The sequence below is a fragment of the Protopterus annectens genome, chromosome 8.part1 (assembly GCF_019279795.1).
Source record: "Protopterus annectens isolate FY-2018-M chromosome 8.part1, PAN1.0, whole genome shotgun sequence".
NCBI lineage: Eukaryota > Metazoa > Chordata > Ceratodontiformes > Protopteridae > Protopterus > Protopterus annectens.
The window spans coordinates 529,854,102-529,869,101 of NC_056742.1; positions in this window are offsets into that span (position 1 = coordinate 529,854,102).

Genomic DNA, 15,000 nt, shown 5'->3' on the forward strand with positions numbered 1-15,000 from the left:
TATAGGTCTCAAGGGAGGGTTACGAGGGTCTTTATGTATCTTAGGTAGATCCTGTGTAATAGGTAAGAGAGGTTCATCTACTTTCAGATACTCATATAAGTTATGTTCAATATCACGAGAAAGTAAATATTCATATAACATGTCCTGCACCTTCCTAATCATTTTTTGTACATCATCATAACAAATTCTCATATGCACATCACTATTACTTAACATCTGATTCATATACGAATAATAATGTTCTCGGTCCAGCTATTTTTTAGAGAAGAGTGATAGATCCATATCAAACACATTTCATATTGTGGGTATAAATTATTGTGTTTCATTGAATTGCTCATGTGTTTTGTTAAACTGTTGCTATATTTTGTTGCTATGTTTTGTTTAATTGTTGCTCTTTTCTCAAAAGAAGGGAATTATAACTTCAGCTACATGCTTTGCATATCTTCTTTGCTACATCACAGAGAAGATGAAATACAAATACATTTCATATTATGAGTCTAATTGTTGCTGTGTTTTGTCTAATTGTTGCTGTGTTTTGTTTAATTGTTGCTGTTCTTTTTCATCAGACGGGAAATATGACTTCATTTACATGCTTTGCATATTTACTTTTCTACATCACAAAGAAGAACAAATATACATTTCATTTTGTGGATAGAATTGTTGATGTGTTTTTTTTTAATTTTTTGCATAATGGTTAAGGTCTGTATGCATTTATTATTTATTTAATTTGTCTTTGTTTATCATCCATATATCCATTTTTAGCAGAGGCCTAGGCAGACAAGCTCCATTTGTTTACACTGCATTATATTTAGTTCAAGTTATACACAGAGCAGTTACATTTCTATTTGCATTTATAAATATGCAGTAGTTACATTTATACATTCTAAGATTTTACAGAGGTAGAAGTTACTAAAGAGAAAGCCCCCATGCAAGTTAATGCATTAAATTGTACAGGCAGCACCTATGTATAAAATTTGTTTTGTCATTTTAGTGAGAAGTTGAGAGTATTCTGTTTAAGGGGAGTATTTGGAGAGTATGGGATGGCGAACACAAAGTCTTAACCTGCTGATGAGCATGAATAGGACCTGATTGGTTAAGATGTTTTTTAAGTGATTGTTTAAAACAATTGAATTTGTTGGATAGTTTTATTTGTGTGGGGATACTATTCCAGGTTTTAGCAATGTACTGGGAGTAGAACAAATCTCCTGCAAGATTATTTGATTTATTTGTAAGTAATAAGAATTTATTACTAGAATGGAGATCCCTTGCTGGACAGTAGGGTAGTAATAGGTTTTGTAGTGCAGGGCATTTTTCTGGATGATGAATGAGTTTATGTGCTGTAGTCAGTTGTGAATATGTTAGACAGTTGTACAATTCAAGCCAGTTTAATTGCTTTAAACTAAGACAATGGTGGGTCCTATGAGGGAGATTGGTGGCAAATTTAGCTATTTTATTGTAGCAGGAGGTGAGTTTCTTTCTTTGATTATTGTTTATGTTTGTTAGGAGAGGAGCAGTGTTTAAGAAAGTTAGCAGTAAGAAGTTGGTGGCTAAAGTTTTTCTTGCAGTATCTGTAAGGAATCCATTGATCCTATAAAGGGAACCTAGTTTCTGATGTGCAGATTTAATGGTGTGCAATATATGCTAGTCATATCTGAGACTGTCATCTATTATAACACCAAGAAGTTTACTGTGAGTTACAGTTTCAATGACAGTATTATTTTCTGATTTTATGGTAAAAGATTGCATTTGATTTTTGGCAACCTTTTGAGGTAAATAGCATTAACTTAGTTTTCTTGGGGTTGAGTAAGACGTTTGATTCTTTGAACCAGGTTTATGCAGCGGAGAAAGAATTTTGGATAATGTCTTGCAGCTTATTTATTGTTGAGGCTGCACATATTAATGTTTCGTCATCTGCTTACTGAACTAAACTAGCATGGTGAGTGGAGGTGTGGAGGTCATTAATAAATATATTAAATAGGAGAGGACCCAGGATAGAACCCTGAGGGGCACATGTAGTAACTGGTTGAAAGGACGAATAGGTTTGTTGCCATTTAATGGCTTGTTGCCTTCCAGCGAGGTAGCTAAGGAACCACAACAAGGAGTATTGTGAAAGTCCTACTGGGGATAGTCTGGGCTCATGGTGGACACAAGCAGACCTTTGTGTCTTTGTTGATTTGTTATATTAGTAAAACGCAGCAGAGCAGTAGTGGTGCTGTACTGGGGCCCTGAAGTCCTGTTGTGCTTCTGATAGCAGATTATTTGAGGTTAGGTATTGCATGAGCTGCATATGGATGCATTTCTCTAATATTCTGGAGAGGGGGTAGAGAATCGCTATCGGTCTGTACTTACTAAACTCTGTAGATGTGCCACCTTTGTGCAGTGGTATGATGTAAGATTTTTTTACACAGTGATGGGATGCATCTTTCTGCTATGGACTTATTAATTAGTATGGACACAGAGAAGGCTATGACTTCTGAGGCCATTTTTAGGTAGTCTGATGATAGCTGGACTATAGTTTTTAGTTTCAGGAGAAGCTCCAGTTTGAATAAGGTGAGTAATGAGCTAAAATTCAAGAGCTGTGGGTGGTTTTGTTTGGACAGGGGAGAGGGAGGTGGTCAGATGTGTTAATGTCTAAGAGAGGTAATATTGATTGCATAAAGTAGGAATTAAACTGTGTGATGATAGAGTCTGTCATATTGTCTGATTTCTGGAGAAAGAGTGGTAGCCTTGCTAGGTTGGAGTAGTTTTATTTGGAGATGACCAAAAAAGTTGTGGGTTGTTTTGATGTTTGTCTTGTAGGTTGGTATGGTATGTTTGTCCTTTTTGACATGGAGTTTTGCAAGGTTTCTAAGATGTCTAAATTTCTGGAAAGCATTTTGAGTTCTATTTTTATACCAATTTTCCAAGCTTTATCTTTTTTATCACGAGTTTTTTTGTTTCATTTGTTAGCCATGTTGTGGGGTTGCACTTTATTACATACTGGCGCTAGATTATTTAAGGTCTGTAAGAATATGTTATTAAAGTTTTCTACAGCAGCATCTAGTGGCATTGTTCTAAGTACATTCCAGTTATATTGTTTTCGTGTTTCAATGAAAATATATTTGCTGAAATTGGTTGCATTTTGTATTTGATTATAAATAATATGTTTATCTAGTTTATGGCGAGTTCTAATGGCATATATTGGTATGTAGTCACTTATGCTATCTGACAGGCAGCCTACATTTGTCAGTCTGTCTGGTTTGTGGAATCAAGTCTAATGTTGAATGCCTCCCTGAAGTTTTATTGATTCTCTAAGGTGTGGTTATTAATTGTTTGAAGTTGTACAAGTTTATGTATTCAGTGGGATTACTGGAATTTACAAGTTGCCAGTCTGTATTTAAATCTCCGTATATTATAGTTTCATGGTTAATTTGTTGGGATATCTAATACAGGATGTTTTCAGCAATATCAGTGTTATTCCCTGGTAGTATATAAATTGTTGTTAAACATATAGTTTTCTTATTGTTGATTTTTAGGAGTGTTATTACAAGTTCAACATTGTTAAATCTGGACATTTCTCTGTTTAATTTCGCCAAGTCTTTTGGGTTTCTACTACAATGATGGGACTAGACCCCATTCCTAAATCAAAGTATGATTAAAGTCCATGAAATTAGCATTGTTTCAATTTTTGATGTTAGCCAGCACTCCTCTTTGCAGCACCTACAATGTGCCCACTAGTGACTCCTTCTGAAATTCATACACAGTTACATGCATCAATAACATATCTAAGTACAACTGTAAATTCTTTTTTATTATTGGAACTGTCTGGGTATCTTTCTTCCACATTGCCCTCATTTCTGCCTGCAAATCCTGGTATTTTAAGACTTTGTGTCTCTCTGTATGTAAGACACTGTAGTTACTGGGTGTAACAATTTCAATAATCAATGCTACTTTTTTCTACTTTTCATGAACTACAATATCTGGTTTTTTTGCATCTATTTATTGAACTGTTGGTAATGGGTGATCCCATGTGCTATAAACTTCATAATTTTCTATAATGCTTTGTGGCTCATGTTTCCAGTGTTTTTCAGCTACTTCAGTTTTATAATGTTTGCACAATCACCAGTGCAACAGTCTTAGGATCATAGGATCATAGAAGGTTACTAGGCTAATGGCTCTGGGTTTTCAGCCTAGGCAAGAATTTATCCCAAAAAATAAACCTCAGTCAGCAACTGTCGCCCCTGTCAATAAGGGACATAGGTGGAACCCAGGGATAAATTTGTGGTTTCCCATCCACTCATCAAGGTTATGCTTGAAGAAGGTCAGCGAGGTACTCTGACATATATGGGAAGTCTATTCCAGAGGAGGGGCAGCCTCTGGGAGACAAACCTGTCTCTCCAGCAAGTTTTGTTGATGTCACATATTAGATTTAAGCCTTTCAAGTGGGTAATGTACGAGGAGTTAGACTTATGGATATGGAGCATCTCTAATAGGGCAGGGTCCTATATTACCTTGTAGGTGAGACACAGATCACCTCTGAACAATCTGTATGATACCGAGTAGAGTGATAGTGATTTGAGCCTGTTTGCATAGGACAGGTGTTGGAGGCCATGGATTCTATTTGTCAAGTATTTCTGTGGCCTTTCTAGCTGGTGCAGGTGTTTAGAGAGGTACATACCAAATGAAGTGTTATACTCAATTATTGGCCTAATGAGGGAGGAGTACAGAGGTAATAACCTCCTTTTTCTGGATCTTTACTTATGAGATGAACCAAGTAAAAGGCTTTTCTGACCACTGCCGCTACATGATGGCCAAATGTGAGATTGTTGTCAACCTGAGTACCTAGGTCTCTCAGCACAGGTTGTGCGCTTAGGGGGTTGCCATTGATGTGGTAATCAGTAGGGGCAGTGGAGTGTATGATAATACATTTTTTTGATTTTAACTTAAGGCCATGACATTGGCACCAGTCAATTGTTGCTGTGAGACCTCTTGTGGTATGTTAACATCATTTGGGGATTGAATGACAGCACCCAACTTACAGTTATCCACAAACTTGGTCAACCATAGGCCTTTTGTCTTTGCCTGAACCTCTGAGAAGTAGATGCCAAACAGTAGGGGACCCAAGACAGATCCCTGGGGTACACCACTAATGACAGATCTGCTGTCAGAGGTGCCTATTTTGAGGGTCCTATCAGTGAGCCAGTTGGCCACCCACCTGAGATAGGGATTTACAGCAAGTTGTGTTAGCTTTTCAATGATGCCAGAGTGTGGGATTGTGGCAAAGGCCTTGGCCAAGTCAAGGTAAGCTATATATACTGACTTTCCCTCATCCAGAACCTTGGTGACAGTCTCAAAGAAGTTAACCAGGTTCAACAGGCAGGATCTGCCCTTGACAAATCTGAAATGCGTGGGGTGAAGTGCTTGGAAATTGCTTATGTCCTTGTTTATGAGATCCATAATAATATGCTCTATGGCCTTATAGATTAGACTTGTCAAGCTAATGGAGCAATAGTTTCCAGAGTCAGTGGTAGCACCACCTTTGTGCAAGAGGATGACAATGGCAGTTCTTCACTCTGCTGGAATGAAGCCTGTACTTAGGCGATGGTTGAATAGGGTGCTCAATGGGGACGCTAGTTCTTGCTGGAGATGGTGCAGAATACAGCATGGGATACTATCAGGTCCCATGGAAGCTGTGTTGTTTGCCTTGGATAGAGCCTATAACACTTGATCTGTGGAGATGTGAGGTGCGGGATAAGTATCGAGGATGTCGAATGGGCCTTTGGGGTTGGAGAGAGGGGTGAAATTTGTGCTGAACCTATCTGCTAGCAGGTTGGCTAAGTCAACAGGGTCAGTGTATGTAGTACCATTAAGTACTAATTCAGAACAAACCTGGGCTTTGCCATTGAGGTTCTTGATGTAACTAAAGAGGGCTTTGTGGTTTCCGTTTGTTTAGGAGGCTAGTTTCAATTTGCAATTGGCTTTGGAGGTTTTCACTAGTGATCTGATTTGCTTCTTGAGGCTGAAGATTGAGTTTTTCCAATGTGGAATTTGTTCCTTTTTACCCTTAGACAACAGTTTCTTCCTTTTATTGTAAAGCTTGTTGATGTAGGATGTCCACCAGACAGGTTTGTGTTTCCTTGAGGAGCAGGTTTTAGTTCTGTTGAATATGGCTGAGTCCATTCAGTTGTACAGGTGTTTGTATACTGCATTGGCATACTGTTCAGCATAGTTGTCTGCATCCTCTGAGAGAGAAGGTGGTGTGAAGCTTCTGATACTCTCCCTTAGGAGGTTGTAGTCAGCTTTGAGAAGTTGTTTAGCCTGGTTATGGCTGGGGGAGGGGTTGGGCGGGATAGAAACATTGAATGAGATAGACCTATGATCTGATCTCACCAGGGAAGAACATACTATGGGAATGGTGCAGTGGTCACCCATGTTGGTGAGAACCAAGTCCAGAATGTTATCTCCCCTTGTGGAGGATGAGACGAGCTAGTCTAGTGCATTAGAATTGATGAAGTCAAGGAATCATTGGGTGAGTGCATTAGTGTAGGAATAGTTCACCCAGTCTGTGGGGGGGTAGTTGACACCACCAAGGATCAGAGTGTCAAGTGGTACCTTGACAGAGTCAAGGAGGTCCAGGTAGGAGATAGTGGGAGTCCTGAGTCATGGAGGGGAGTCTATAGCTGGCTATAACTTGGATGGGTGTCTTGCCAAGTGTCACTTGCACCTGGAGTGCATCATGCTGGCAAACCAATCTGGAGTTGTGCTTGTCTTTAATGAAGATAAAGACTCCACCACCCTTAGTATTCCTGATCTCACTTTGAGGTTGGAATGTGTAGAATGAGGTATAGCCTGATAAGGCAAGGGTGTTCTCCACAACCCTGAACCAAGTTCCCATGACTACACAGATGTCAGCATCTTCCAGTATGAGGAGAGCCTCCAGTGAGTGTATTTTCAGGTTAATATTCCTAGCGTTAAGCAGCATGACCTTCAGTTTTCTTTTTGACAGATCTTTCATGTTGGAAGATTTGTTTTGGGGACATTGGCTAAAAAAGACACAATGGGAGAGACAAGATCCTTTGCCAAGATCCATATTCCCAGGGGTGATAGGTGGAGGCCATCTCTCGCAAAGCATCGAGGCCTGTCAACCATGTCAGGCCAGGCAGACAAATACTTGATCCCCTTCAAAAGACACCAGAAACTAAGCCAATTGTTGAACTCAATTATTTTTTTTGTTGGTATTGTGGTATCATTCATGGTGAAGGTAGGATGCTGCTTAGGGCTAGGGTCATACCTGCCTGGGGCACATACTTTGACAGCTCAATCATGTCTCTCTTTCTATAGTCCAGGGAGGCATGTCTCAAGTCATTCACACCAACATGGACAATGACAGAGTCATACTTGTACCTGTTGTGGAGAGACGTGTATGTGCATGATGTGGCAATGACAGAGTCATGCTTGTACCTGTTGTGGAGAGACTTAAGTGCGTGCATGATGTGGCAATGACAGAGTCATACTTGTACCTGTTGTGGAGAAACGTGTGTGTGCATGATGTGGCAATGACAGAGTCATACTTATACCTGTTGTGGAGAGACGTGTGTGTGCATGATGTGGCAATGACAGAGTCATACTTGTACCTGCTGTGGAGAGACGTGTGTGTGCATGATGTGGCAATGACAGAGTCATACTTGTACCTGTTGTGGAGAGACTTAAGTGTGTGCATGATGTGGCAATGACAGAGTCATACTTGTACCTGTTGTGGAGAGACTTGTGTGTGCATGATGTGGTGGATTCTGGCACCTGACAGACAACTGACTGTGACCTTCTCCTTGTTAAGCTTGGTGAGGGGGACATCTTGCCATGTCTTTCAGTATACACTCCGTCTGCTATTAATATATCACAACCAGCAAGAAGATGTGTGCATGTTTCCAATTCTGTTTTACCAAACCTACATTTGTCTGTTTCTCCCACATATTCAATGTATTTTGTAAACCAGTGGGTGTATAGTCATCTATCTTGGGCAGCCAATATTAACGTTTCATCTTTGGTTTAAATTCACCTGTCCTTAACCATTCCTGTGTTCGACCCTGATCAACAAAAAAGAGTTTTCTATACTTGCAACTATATTTATATATTTTCCACATTTCTTGCCTTCTTATCTGATCCTTCACCTTATATTATTTCATTTGTTTTTTGGCACATTCAGTTGCTACCTGATTTTTATCTATTTCTGGTTGATTTCCACTCCTGCTTGAGGTTGATATGCTTCTGCTAAACTAAGCAGGGAAGTCATCTTAGACTTAATCTCCTCATGTTTTAAAACTTTCACTATGTTTGTGTCTTGGGAGGTCAGCAGATATGTGTGTGCTGTCAGATAATTTCAGATCTATACATGTAATCAATTTCCAGGAGGCCCATACCTCCTACAGAATGAGGAATATATAATCTTGGTATACACCGAGTTTTATAAATCATTTTATGAGCATGAAGCATCCTTCTTGTTTTCCTGTCCAATTGATCCATTACCTCATAAGTTAAGACAGGAAGAGCAAATTGGTTTATAGCTTGGACTTTGTTCCTGAATATCAAGGCTGTTTTTAATATTAATTTTAGTCTTCTAAAATATTCCTTGCTTGCATTTGTTTGTGTTTTATTGTTGATCCTTCATCAATTCCCAAATATTTATACACTGCCTCTTTGTGAAGATCCTTTATATCACATTCTTGTCCCAAACTGATGTGTTCCTGGTGTTGCAGTTTTCCTGCTTTAAAGGTTGCTTTTGCACATTTATCAAGACCAAATGACATTCTTATATCATTTGAAAAAGTTTTGTCCACTTGCAGTTATGCTTTCTGTTCCTTATTGAATGAGCTATACAGTTTTAAATCATCCACAAAAAAAAGTTGGGAATTCTTTACACTTTGTTGTTTTCTGGGAGACAAATTATAGCCATGACCTAATCTGTTATGTAGACAGCTTATGGGTTAAGGGCAAGACAAAAGAGCAGCGGTGACAATGAGTAACCCTGGACTATTCCCATTTGAATCTTTATGCCTGGAATAAGAATTTGCCCTTTATCATGGAGGTTTCCTTTGTCATTTTTGTTCATTTCCACGATAATTCTTTTCTTGGCTCTGCATATGAAACTAGTGAGACTTATGAGTCTGTGGTTTCTAGGATATGTAGATGACTCACCTGTGTGCAGAAGGATGACTGTTGCTGTTCTCCATTCTTGAGGCACTAATCCTGTTTAGAGGCTACAGCTAAATAGCAATTTCAGAGGCCTGATAGGTCATGTTTCATGCTATTTAGAAGGCATACTGAGATATTGTCTGGGCCTGTTCCCTAGTGATAGCAGGGGGAGTTATATTTTGGTATTTCCTGAGGGAAGGTTGATGGGGAGAGAGACGTAAAGCTGGAGCTGAATTTTCTGACTAGTAAGCTTGCTATATCTTCTGGACCAGTATAGGTGGCTCCATTTACAATGAGCTGTGCACACAATTCTGTATTGCTTTTGAGGTTGCAGACACAGCTAAAGAATTCCTTGTGGTTGCCCTTAGACAGGGAGGCCAAATTTACCTCAAATTTGGCTTTGGTGGACTTTATTTGTCCTCTGAGTTGTTTGTGTAGTTTGACGAGACTGCTTTTATTCAGCTGGGTGCTGTACCTCCTAATTTTTGCTACGATTTTCTTCCTTCTGTTATACAGCCTATTGATGTTGTGATTCCACCGGGGTGGCTTGCTTTTTGAGTTTGTTCTGTACTTCTTTTTGGTGGATACAGCTGCATCTATGCAGCTATTAACATTCTTGTATAGGGGTTCTGTGCAGGCAGCAGTGTTCTCCGGGTTTATGGGGCCTTGAAATTTTGCCAGGTTGTCACTTAGTAAGAACTTAGCCTTAGAATAGTTCCTGAATACTTCAGCGATAGCTGAGGTTTCAGGTTTTATTTTTACTTTAAAGGAGACCATTTTGTGATCTGACTGTACCAGAGAAGACATTACACTAGACAGTGTGCAGCATTCTCCCATATTAGTGAGGACCAGATCCAGTATAGTTGCACCCATTGTTGGCGTATTCACAATCCGGTCCAGGGAGTTTGTATTTACAAAATCCAGGAATCTCTGTGCCTGTATGTTTGGTGTCATATATGGTTCCCAGTTAATAGCGGAGTAATTAAAGCCACCCATGAATAGGGTATTGGGTTAGATGATGAGTGTTTTCAATAAGTTTAAATACATGGTACGCGTTTCCTGGATCAGAGAGGGGAACCTTTAGCTTGCAAGGAAGTGATATTGGATTTTGCCTTTGGTGATTTGAACATGGAACAGCTCAAGTGCATTATCCTGTTTGACCAGCCTTGTGGTATATTTATTTGGGTCTAATTTTCTTTATCGAAATTATGTAATCTTGAAAAAGAAAAGTACGACCCCACTTCCGCAAAAGTGCACTTCAAGGAAAGTTCACTTTCGCAAAAGCCGATTCACTGAATCGGCAACATAAAAAAAAAACTAAAGATTTTAAACACAGTTTACTTAAATATGCTAACTCTGACATCACACTGCAGTGGGGAAAAGGATACTTCCTTATCCCCACTGTAGTGCGATCTCGGAATTAATATATGTAAGATGTGGGAGTGTGGGGGGTGCAGGGGGCTTGCCCCCTTGCAAAACTGTGTTTAAAATCTTTAGTTTTTTTTTATTTTGCCGATTCGGTGAATTGGCTTTCACGAAAGTGCACTTTCATTGAAGTGCACTTTCGTGGAATTGGGCTCAATCTTCTGTTTGTCGACAAACTGTGTTTTCGACAAACAGAAGTAGACCCATTTATTTTTTATGTAAATCGAGACACATCCATCTTTATTCCCAGTCTTTGTAGTAGCTGGTCTAAACATGTGGAAGGCATTATAACCTTGCACTGTTGGTGTGCTGTCCATGGCTTTAAACCATGCCTCAGTGACCGCACAGACATCAACATTCTCTAGGGTGAAGAAATCTCCTAGGGAGTGGAGTTTTTTTTGTTTGAACTCCTAGTATTAAGCAGTAACACCTTTAGATTTTCTTTGTTTTGATTTGCTATGTTAGAAGTACTTTGAGCTTGGAACTGCCTAAAAAAAGGCACTATGGGGGACAACATGACAGTGTTTTAGCTAATATTCAAAAGACTAGAGGTGAGAGATGCAGACCATCTCTGAGGAAGCACCATGGTCTACTGACCATCTCTTTCCATGCTGGTAAATATTGCACTCCCTAAGAATGATGCCAGAAACTAAGCTAATTATTAAAGTCAGTCATCTTTTGTTCATATTGTGGCATCATCCTTGGAGAAGGTAAAATGGTGCTCAATGCTAGGCTCATACCAGCCGGGAACACATATTCTGAGAGTTTCATGATATCTATCTTCATATAGACTAGGGAGATACATCTCAGGTCATTTACATCCACATGGACTATGACTGAGTCATACTGGTACTTGTGGTCCATTGTCCTTGAGTGCATACTAATGTTGTGGATCTTGGCGCATGATAAGCAACTGACCATGACTTTCTCCTTACTCAGCCTGGTGAGAGGTACATCTGTGTGTCTCACTATGGAGTCTCCAATGCCTAGAATGTTGGATTCTGTGGTGGCTGACCTTACGGGCTTAAAAATAGAGGGTCCATGAGATGTGGCTGTATGTCTTGATGTAGGTGTTGCTTTGAAAGAGTGCATTCGGGGTTGCTGAGTGTGTTTGTTATGTGTACTTCCTCTAGGTCTTTGGGGTTTAGGAAGGTGACATTTAAGTGCCTCAGCATACGAGGAGTTTGCTTGGAATTTTGTGTGATGGGTGCAATGTGTGTACTACTGACAACTTTATTGACATTAGGAGTGTTTTTATGTGAGAGCTTTGCATCCAGTGATAATAAATACATCTCTCACATACCATATCAGTTTGTTTGAAAATTAACTGTGTGCCAGTAAACATGGGACAGGCAATTTCTACATTGCCACAGGATACCCATGTCCACCAAGCTGGTAACGGAGATAGTGGGAAAGTTCATATCCATGGCAACAGATCCTTTTTATTGATTTGAGGGCTGAAGTGCGAATATAATATCAGGAGTATCTGATATACAACTCTCAGGTTATTGTTTGTCACTACAAACTAGTTGTCCTGTGTGCAACGGGTCTATATTAGAACACTGAACATTCAAAATGTTGAGTGTTCTAATATCAACCCATTTTTAGCGAACACTGAAAATATCGAAGAAACAGAAAACCAAATTTTTTGCTAGGGAAAGAATTTGGTTGTCCGTTTCTGTTGCTTTGGTATTTTCAGTGCTGTGGTGGAAAGTTACAGGTTGGGTTCAGGCAAGTGTGCAATTGTGTGGACTTGACGGTTAGGGCGGGTTAGGTGAGTTAGGGTTAGGGCACGGGTCAGATAAGTGGGAAATTGTGTGGACATGAGGGTTTGGGTGGGGTAGGTGAGTTAGGGTTAGGATGCGGGTGAGGTGACTGTGCAATAGTGACGGACCTTAGGGTTAGGGTTTGGGTTAAGGTAAGTGGATAGTTAGTGGTGTATGTGTAGTTTAGTGTAGGGTTAGGTTAAGAGTTTAGGTGTATGTGTGTGGATTGCTGTTTGTTTGGTGTGCTTGTGTTGTGTGTATGTGTTTTGGAACAGCAATTTTTTTCCCTAGGAAAAAATTCGCTGTTCTTAATGTTCGATGTTTTTAATTTTCGATTGATAGGGTTCGATATTAGAACACTCAACATTTTGAATGTTCAGTGTTCTAATATAGACCCTGTGCAACTAGGTACTGGTGAAATTTCAATGGTACTTTTACAGGAAATCTGTCAACTCAAGGTGTTTGTGTCTATACAAGCACTGCCAAACACTTGAGGGGAAACCAATAAGCAGAGCCCAGTGATTTATGGATGAAGTATTTAGGCAGATATTCTTAAGTTAGAAACAAATCAAGCAGTTATTTACTAAAAAGAAAGAATCAGCTTGTCAAAATGATGAAAAGAGAGAAGTCACCTGACTGGCTACTGCCTGACCACTACTAGTGTTGGTCTCACTACAGCTTCACTCTGTTGGGATACAATGCTCCTTAGCTTCTTCTATCACCAGAAGCAATACATTAGCACCAGTCCCAAGATAAGAAACAGGCACCAGCCTGTTTGATGATCCACAGTTTTGTCCCAGATGATGCAAGGGTCTGTAGACTTGTTGTAGCGTCTTCCCAGTAGATGCCTTGAATAGCAACCAGACAACTCAGGAAGGTCAAGCACAGACACTTACTTCCCAACCAGAAAAGTCAGGAATCTGTTTACTCTGCAACCAAATATAAGCACAAATTCTAAACTGGCAACCATGAAGCAGTTATTAGACTTTCCAGTGATCAACAGTCCCCAAGGAATAATGTTCCTTTGCTTCTTCTCTCACCAGTAGCAAAACAGAAGCACTAATCCCAAGATGATTACTGAGAGGCAGAATGTGGCTTCTCCAGTAATTGGTGGTCTTGGAGTAAATGTTGCAGATTTTAAAGGTAAGATGGAAAATGGGTTAATACCCTAAGAGCTGCAGTGTGCACTTAGCAGTTTGATATTATAGAGGGGGTAACTTAAGCCTTATCTATCTAAGTGGAGATACACTAATTTTAAAAGAGAGAGATTGGAAGGGGTGTGGACTTTGTATTCTGATTCTATGGAATACAGTGGGATGGCCGATATATTTAAATAGTTGAAGGGGACTAATTTCACAAAATGATAATTTTGTACTTACAATAGCCAATGAAAGAGCAGAGGGAATGTGATATCTGGTCAAATTAACACAAGCGGTAGGTAACTAGAAAAACAGTTGAGTTTAAAAACACAACAGCACCAGATTTAGGGTGGGGAAAACTTAATTTCTGTGTGACTCAAAAGAGACACCACTGTGGTCTCTTTCCTAGTTTAACTATGCAATTAAAAGGAGAATACAAGTAAAACACAATGTAAAGAAAATGAATCACCATATACAAAACAGAAGAAGGCAATAGACCAACACAAAATACAAGAAAGCAAAAACAAACTAACTTTTCCCTCCCAGCAAGCTGTGGCAGAGTCTGGGTGAGCTTTTCTAGTAAGTGTGAGTCATAAGTGTGCAACAGCAGTACAACTTAAAATTAGGCTTTGTATAAGTTATCTGATAGATGAGCTTGTTTGTGTGACAGCCACATATGCCAGGAGTTAGGTATAGAACTGGGCGGTTCGAAATATATGCTGGTGTGTTAAATTATTGTTTGTCTTGCATGTAAGTGGCTATATGAGTGTTTGCTGGCTGTCACGCATTGATAAGCCACAGAAAAGATGATAAAGTATAACATTTTATTCTTTGACTCATGGTTTGGGCAGGCTACAGGCTTGTTTAGATGGACCTTGTTAAAGCCAAGTATGGGTGAGACTGATAATATTGTGATAGAACCTCTGGGAAACAGGTAACCAGTTTGTAATAACAGGGCAAATACAAACCAGTACCTGTTTCAAATAATGCAGTTGTTTGAGGGTCAGCTAATGTAAGGAGATGTGGGTAAAATGAGGTAGTGTAAAAAGAGGATCAATAAAAGGAGAAAAGGAACCCCCCCCCCATGTCTGTTATGGACAGAGGCTGAGAGTAAACATTCCCTAACATTGCATGGGTAATCATACATGTATCTAAGGGCTGGCCCACATGTCTCTTACAGACAGGGGCTGACAGAAAACATTACTTAACTATCATTATATGAGTAATCATAAATTCATCCAAGGGCTAGCCCCCATGTCTGTTATAGACAGAGGCTGGCAGCAAACATTCCCTAACTAACATTTCATGGGTAATAATAAAATCATCCAAGGGTTGGTCCCCACGTCTCATAGGCTGACAATAAACATTCCCTAACTAACATTCGATAGGTAATCATAAATTCATCCAAGGGCTTGCCCCCATATCTCTAATAGATAGAGGCTGACAGTAAACATTCCCTAATTAACATTGCGTGGGTACTCATAAATTCATCCAAGGGATGG